Source organism: Kryptolebias marmoratus, linkage group LG17 (assembly GCF_001649575.2).
Source record: "Kryptolebias marmoratus isolate JLee-2015 linkage group LG17, ASM164957v2, whole genome shotgun sequence".
NCBI lineage: Eukaryota > Metazoa > Chordata > Actinopteri > Cyprinodontiformes > Rivulidae > Kryptolebias > Kryptolebias marmoratus.
Window position 1 is genome coordinate 5,133,865 of NC_051446.1, and position 7,678 is coordinate 5,141,542.

The following is a 7,678-nucleotide window of genomic DNA, read 5'->3' on the forward strand; positions in this document are numbered from 1 at the left end:
GGGGGTGGGGTCCCTAGGTGAAGTGATGGAAGGGGCAGTGCCTTTTCTGTTCTTAAATCTAACAGTAGTGACAACAGGAAAAGCACATTATCACAAATTACACCCACAATGCAGGAGCTTAAAGAACATTCTGATAAATGTGTAAATAAAGGAAATTAAATGTTCCTTTATATCTTTCTTCCCAAATTAAAAAAATAAAGAATAAAAATGACATGTACATAAGATCCCTTTCACACTGGATGGTCACCTCTTTCAATGACCTGCATGACTTACAAGAACATGGCTGGATCCTAGCAAATTTGGAAAATCACTCAAGAGCCATACTGTAAGTCTCAGTGTGGCTCTTGTATCTCTGCAGTGGAACAATAGATCGCATGGTGACTGTACAGCTGTCATTAGTCTCTTTCTTACATGTCCCTGCACCAAAGTAGCCCCCATAATTCAGAGTGCTGCTAGAAGTAAAAATGCATGCCAGCTAATGTGAATCAAGGGTCGAATTTCATTGGGCTGCAATTGGGCCATTGTTGACTGTCAATTTAGTGACTCATAATTGTGAGAAAATAGACAAAGTTTCTGTTCTAATCTCACTGAATTCTGAGTGTTTGCGACCAGCCAGTCAATTTTTGTAAACTGTCCATCACACCTTTTGTTGTCAGCTTGCAAAATTGTATTCTCAGCCATTAGTTTGTCACCAGTCTCAGCCCATTTCAAACCTACCTTGGCATCTGTCCCCATGTTTCTAATTTAAGATAGATGACAAAGGCAAGCTTGAACCAGTTTTTTTAGTAATTATTTATCATCAGCAGGGTTTTTAGACCTGAACATTCATGGCTATAACCTCATATGTTTTTGGTCAACAGGACTGCCTCCAGCAGGTGCCAAAATACAGCTCTAGAGTTCTTAAATTAAATAAACTTAATGGGGAGGGGTTCAAGATGCTCACAACAATTATGCAGTTATGTTGACAGAAAATTTGTTTCAAATATTTATGCAAGAAGACATTACACCTATGCAACCTAAGTGAGTTAATTGAAAAATCCCACAAACATTTGAAGATATTTTGAAGTCTGCCTTTTGAATGCTGTTAAATCTAGATGCACTGGTCTTTTAGGCTTTGTACCAATAAAATCTGATCCATTTAACATTTTAAAAGTCAGTAGGCACCCACTTGAAAAAAATTATCAAAAAGTTAGTATAGTTATGTTTGTCTATGAAAAATGAATTCCTTCTTATCATTTCATACATTGGATAGCTCTTTTGGTTGCATTTCTTGCCATTTAGCTGTATCATTTCCTCTTTAGCAACACCTTCAGTTCAGGAGGAGAACTGCTGCAGCGTCCATGTAAATGGAAATAAACACTTTAAAAATTTAAAAATTCAAATGTGCTTAGAATAGAATAGCTTTATTGTCATTATAGGTCACAGATAATTAAATTACAGGTGCATCTCTCTATGTTGATATACTTAAAAAAAGACAACTCCAGATAAAGAATAAGCCAACAGTATAAAGAATAAAAACAACCACCTCTATACATAGCAAAATGTGTGCACAATCCTTTTGAATTATATCTACAAGGTTAAAGTGGCAAATGTGTCAAGAAGTACCTCTGATTTGAAGCTATTGCAGTTGCAAAATAAATTTAAAATTTTAGATGGTGAATAAATGTGAATTACTTATGAACAGAATAGAATAGAATAAAAAAAAAACAGAAGGATTTCCCAAGACAGAGGATATAGTTGCACATGAGTTAGGATGTCTTGAGTGTTCTGCTAGCCCAGGGACAGAAACTGGTTTTTAGTCTGGATGTAAGGGCCTTGCCAGAAAGCATCTATTTAAATAATAATAATGCACTAGATGGGATGGATCTTTGAAGTTGGCAGTGGACCTTCAAAGACATCTAGAGCCAGCAATCTCCTCCAAGGATGGCAGAGGGCATCTTATAATTTTCTGGGCCGTGTTTATGACCATCCGCAGGACATTTCTGTCTGCAGCCAAGCTTCCAGCATACCGCACAGTGATGCATTACAAGACTGCACTCTATGGTGGTTCTGCAGAAGGCCACCAGCAGCCTCTGACCCAATTTGTTCTTCCTGAGGATCCTCAGGAAGTGTAATCTCTCTTGAGCCATCACCATCAATGCTTTGTTGTTTTCACACCAGGTCAGCTCTGGGACCCAGGAACCTATTTCCACCACGTCTCCATTAATTTGAAAGGGGGCATGGTCAACTGCAGGTCCAGTATTGTTTTTATGAGAATGTCCAGAATTATTGTGCTGAAGCCTGAACTGAAATCTACAAACAGCAGTCTGACATATGTTCCAGGTTGCTCCAAGTGGCTCAGCACTGATTGTTTGTCAGTGAGATAGCCCTCAGACTACACACTGTTTGTGTGTAGTTTTCCAGGTCCGATTTTCAAACATATTCCAGTCTGTATTCATGAAATAGTCCTGTAGCTGGGAAAGGCCATTTTCAGGCCAAGTGTTGATGACTTTTTGGAGCGGAACTGAATCTTCTTCTGAGCAGGAAGTAAGCTGGTAAGAGGTGCAGAGACATGATCTGACTGTCCAACATGGGGCTGTGGCACTGCTATGTGAGCAGTTACAATATATATGTTCCAGTATGTTCCCTTCTCTGGTGGTACATTTACATACTGTGTGAAGGGAGAACAGTCTTTAAGTAGGCCTGCAGTGCTTGGAAGAGCTGACAACAATCTACAGAGCCCCTGGTGGTCTGGATATGTCTGCTGGGATGTTATGAGCTCTCCCCTGCTGTACAAGAGGTTAGCATGGCCCAGCTTTCCAAAACATGACAAAGAGTAAAACAAAAGCTGAAGCTTCTAGACTTTTACCAGAGACTTAGGAGCTTGAGGCCTAGGTCACAAAAAGTGGAAATAAATTCTATGGGATGATGATAAAAGCACTGTCTAGTTTCACTTTAGTTATACTGTTGACTGGAATTGACTGGATTATTATTATTATTATTATGGAAAATTGAGTGAAGTTACAAACTATCAGAGGCAGATTTCATCAAAAGCAATGGCATAATACAATGTTCAATTGACTGTGCAGTGAGGAAAACTGATGTAGCCTAAATTCCATGGCACATATATACAGATATAGTATAGATCTTTTTTTTAACTGAAAGCTTTTTACTCCCTTTTCAGAATTTGGGGTGCGTTATGGCAGGCCGACAAAGATTTTATTCAGTCAGGGAAGCCATTGAGATGATTTGCATTCCTGATGGGGCTTTATCTGACACAGAATCCATTTTAGACAATAATATTGACGATCCAGATTTTGCTCCTGAAGCATACATTTCTGACTCTAGCCTTGATGATGATGAGCCACTGGCAGCAATAGCAAGAGCTAATCCCAACCACCTTGATGTTGAAATTCATAATGTACACGCAGACACAGGTCCCAGATGACAATGAACCTCAGCCAGACCCAGCTCTACTCAACAAAGAGTTTTCTTGGAGGCAGAGGTAACCCTCAGCAGCTGACATAGACACTTCATTCCGAGGACCTGCGTTCTCTCCTCCACCAGATGAAATACCAAGTCCAAAGTGGTATTTTGATCAGTTCATGGACAAATCCATGTTTGAACCAATTTCTCACCAATCTAACCTGTATGCAGTTATGAAGAAAGGCCCAGAACTGAAAACAACCCCTTCTGAAATGGAGCAATTCACTGATTTACACATCTTGATGACCGTAGTATGTATACCATCGTACCGTATATACTGGCAGACGGCAACACGCTACGATCCAATTGCAACAGTCATGGGACGTAAGCGATTTGATCATCTGCGAACATACATCCATATGAACGACAACACCAATATGAAACAAAAAGGTGAGCCTGGATACAATCCATTGTTCAAGGTCCGACCAGTACTTGAGAAAGTCCGTGCCAACTGTTTGAAAGTTGAACCGGAAGAAAACCATTCCATTGATGAGCAGATGATCCCCTTCAAAGTAAAGATTGGAATGAAACAGTATATAAAAAACAAGCCACAAAAATGGGGAATCAAGGTCTTTACTCGTGCAGGGGTCACTGGACTAGTCTGTGACTTTGAAACATACACTGGGAAAGGAACTGTGACCAATGAGCGTGGACTATTAATCGTAACCGTCTCCGTGGATGCACCCTCAAAAATGACAAGGAACTGTCAAAGGCTGGGCGTGGTGCGTATGAAGTGAAATACGAAATGACAAGTGGGATGGTCATCGTGAAGTGGCATGATAACAAGGCAGTGTTACTGGCATCATCCTTCATTGGCCCTGATCCTGTTGATAGATGCAGAAGGTGGTCAAAAGAGAAGAAGGAATATGTGGAAGTGGACAGACCCCACATTGTCAAGGTGTACAACAATAACATGGGAGGAGTAGACTTGGCAGACATGTTTGTAGCTCTCTATCGCATTGAAATCCGCCCACGTCGTTGGTATCTGCACATTTTGTACTACTTGATTGACCTATCACTGGTCAACAGCTGGCTCCTCTACCGCTGTCATCTCACCCAGAAGCAGGAGAAGAAGTATATGCCACTTCTTGACTTCCGTACTCAAGTTGCAGATGCCCTAATCAAGGTTGGCAAACAGGCTGACTTGAACAGCAGGAAAAGAGGACACCCATCACTGGAAGATGCTCCAGAACCCCTTCAAGCTGCCCCACCTCCACCTCCACTTCAGAGGATCGCCATAGGTTGATGTCAGACTAGACCGAGTCGATCATTTTCCCATCCATGCTGATAAACGCGGACGATGCAGGCTGTGCAAGGTTGGCTACACAAAAATCGCCTGCCTGAAGTGCAAAGTACTTTTGTGCTTTACAAAGGACAAAAATTGTTTCTTCGACTATCACACGAAAAAGTGACATTCATTCACATTCTCCATATTGTTTGCTGCAAAGGGATCAAACGTTATTTCTAATTTTGTTTTTACAATTGTAATTTTGTTTTTACTATTGTAATTTTTTGTTTTCCATTTTTTACTCATCTATACCAAGTTGTTTGACAGCCAGTCCAAGTGTTTTTAACTGGGCTGGTAGCGCACCTGAGGTTGATGAGTGAGGTGGTACCTTCACCTCGGGACGGATCCACCCAGAGGGGAGCGTCGGATGTTTTTGGCCAGGAAGAAATTTGTTTCCTTTCGTTTGGAGATTTTGGATAAACCGACTGGACGCTAACAGATTTTTAGTACTGCTGAGACAGACCACCCACTGTGGTGATTTGGGTTTTTTTCCGGTGTTTTGGTTTTGTTTCATTCTTATTTAGTTAATTGGTTTGTATTTAGTTTCTGTTTCATGTTTTTTCACTTTCTCCTTCTTCCTCAGTCTATCTCTCTCTTCCTTCCTGCCACACCCACTTACACCTGTCAAAGTCTGGTAATCATGTCACCTGTCTCCACTTACCTGATTATCCTCAGTACTTTAAAACCCGGTCATTTCTGTCTATACTCCGCTGGTCCATTGTCGTTGTTTTCTTGTTGTCTTGCCGTCATTTCCTGGTTCTGCTGCTTCGTGCTTATGCTCTGTTTCTCTTTTTGTTTTGCTGCCATGTCAGCCTTTGTTTTGTTTATTCTTTAGTTTAATAAATTAGTTTCTTTTAATATGAGTCTGCGTTCTGGGTTTGCCTCCGTCTCCACCCATCATGACACCCACAAAACCACAAGTCATGCGTTTTGTTTTTAGAAAAGAGGGAAAAACTATATAAGAAAAAAAAAACTATTGGACAAATCGTCTGACGGACGAAGGATCGTGCAGGCTCGCCCTTTTAAGGATGTCAGCTGGTTGAGAAATGGATCGGACGTCTAAGGTAAGCCCTCACCCACAGTGTGTTCCGTCAGGTGATGTTTTTTTTTTTCTTGTCTCTTCTTTTCCTTTTCATTGCTTTTCTTATTTTGTTGCGACTCTACTCTCCCGTAAATTTATTTTTTAGAAAGAAAAGAAAAGAACAAGCAGGGGTAGTGTAGCGGTACGTAATAGTGACCCAGAAAGAAAAAGTGGGCTCGACCGAGAATCCTGCAGAATTTCCTTTTGATTTTGGTAAAGAACTACCGTTTAAATTATATCGGTATTTTGGTGATTCTGGTAACGGTGGGTGAAAGTAGCGAGAAGTTATGGAAGAATTCAATGTTAAAGAATTCCTAAAGGAGGGTCGGATTTTGAGAATTGGTACCAACTTAAAAAAGAAAAACTGTTAAAAATAGCAGAGCACTTGAAGGTTCAGGGTCCACCTGAAACAAAGAAAGTTGATTTGATTGAAGTCTTACAAAGTAAGTTTTCCCCTGTAAGCCCTTCAGAAACACATCCAAATGTTATACAGTTACAGTCCTAAATTGGAATTAGAAAAAGAGCGTATCAGACAGAGAGCAGTACAGGAAGCTGCCGCGCTTGAGTAGGACAGAGAACGTATGAGGCGAGAGTTTGAATGCAAACAGAAAGAACTGGAGAATGAACAACAAAGGCTGTTAGTAGAAAAACAAAAAATTGCAGCAATGGAGGTAGAAAGAGGTTTTGATTTAAGTAAAAACATCCGATTAGTTCCTCAATTTTGTGAAACGGAAGTTGATGTTTTCTTTCTATCCTTTGAAAAGATTGCAAAATCTCTAAAGTGGCCCGAGAATAAATGGTCCCTTCTTGTTCAGAGCGTGTTTACTGGCAGAGCTCTGGAGGTTTATGCTGCACTTGATGCAGAGAAGTCATCATCTTATGAAGATGTAAAATCTACTGTTCTTGCTGCTTACCAGCTGTCTCCAGAGGTTTATCGACAGCGTTTTCGTAACCTGAAAAAAGTGCGACTCATACTTATATTGAATATGCGAGGGAGAAAGAGATAGCATTTGACAAATGGGTGCGTTCAAAGAATATTGGTCAGGACTATGAGAAATTTAAACAGCTTATTATCTTGGAAGATTTTAAAATTAGTATTCCTTTTGAGGTAAAAAATTACCTAGAAGATCAAAAGGTTTATGAGATTCAGAAAGCTGCAGTTATGGCTGATGATTTTGAACTCACTCATCAGTGTTCAGCGAGAGGCGGGAGTAAGTCCATTAGTTACCAAACACAGCATGGGATTGGAGCTGAAGATGGTTTCCTGAAACCATCAAGAGGGTTCAAGACATCACAAATGAATGTGCAGCGACAGGGAGGCATGCGTTCAGAAGCATTGGTGTGCTACTATTGTGGTAAAAAGGGACACAAGAAAACCGAGTGTTGGGCTTTGGCAAATAAGCAAAAGAGGAAGGAAAATACTCCTAAACCGGGTTTACTAGTGTCAGAAAGGTCAAAGAGTGCTGTTGAGTGCTCAAACAATGCTGTATTGGATCTGTATAAAGATTTTCTCTCTTCTGGGGTTGTGTTTGTTGCTAGAAATAATTATCCTGTAACTATTTTGCGAGATACTGGCGCTGCTCAGTCACTCTGGGTGGTTAAGGGATGTATGAGGGGCCGTTTAGGACAAAATGTACGTTTTGTCTCTCACACACTACAAAAAACTCACGCAAACTCAAAAAATATTCACGCACACTCAAAAAAACCCTCACGCACACTCAAAAAATATTCAAATTGTGTATACACACTACTAAAATGCCACACACGCATACAAATTTTATCTTTCTCGCACACATACACTGTACCGACAACTCGCACACACACACAAATGTTAACTTTCTCGC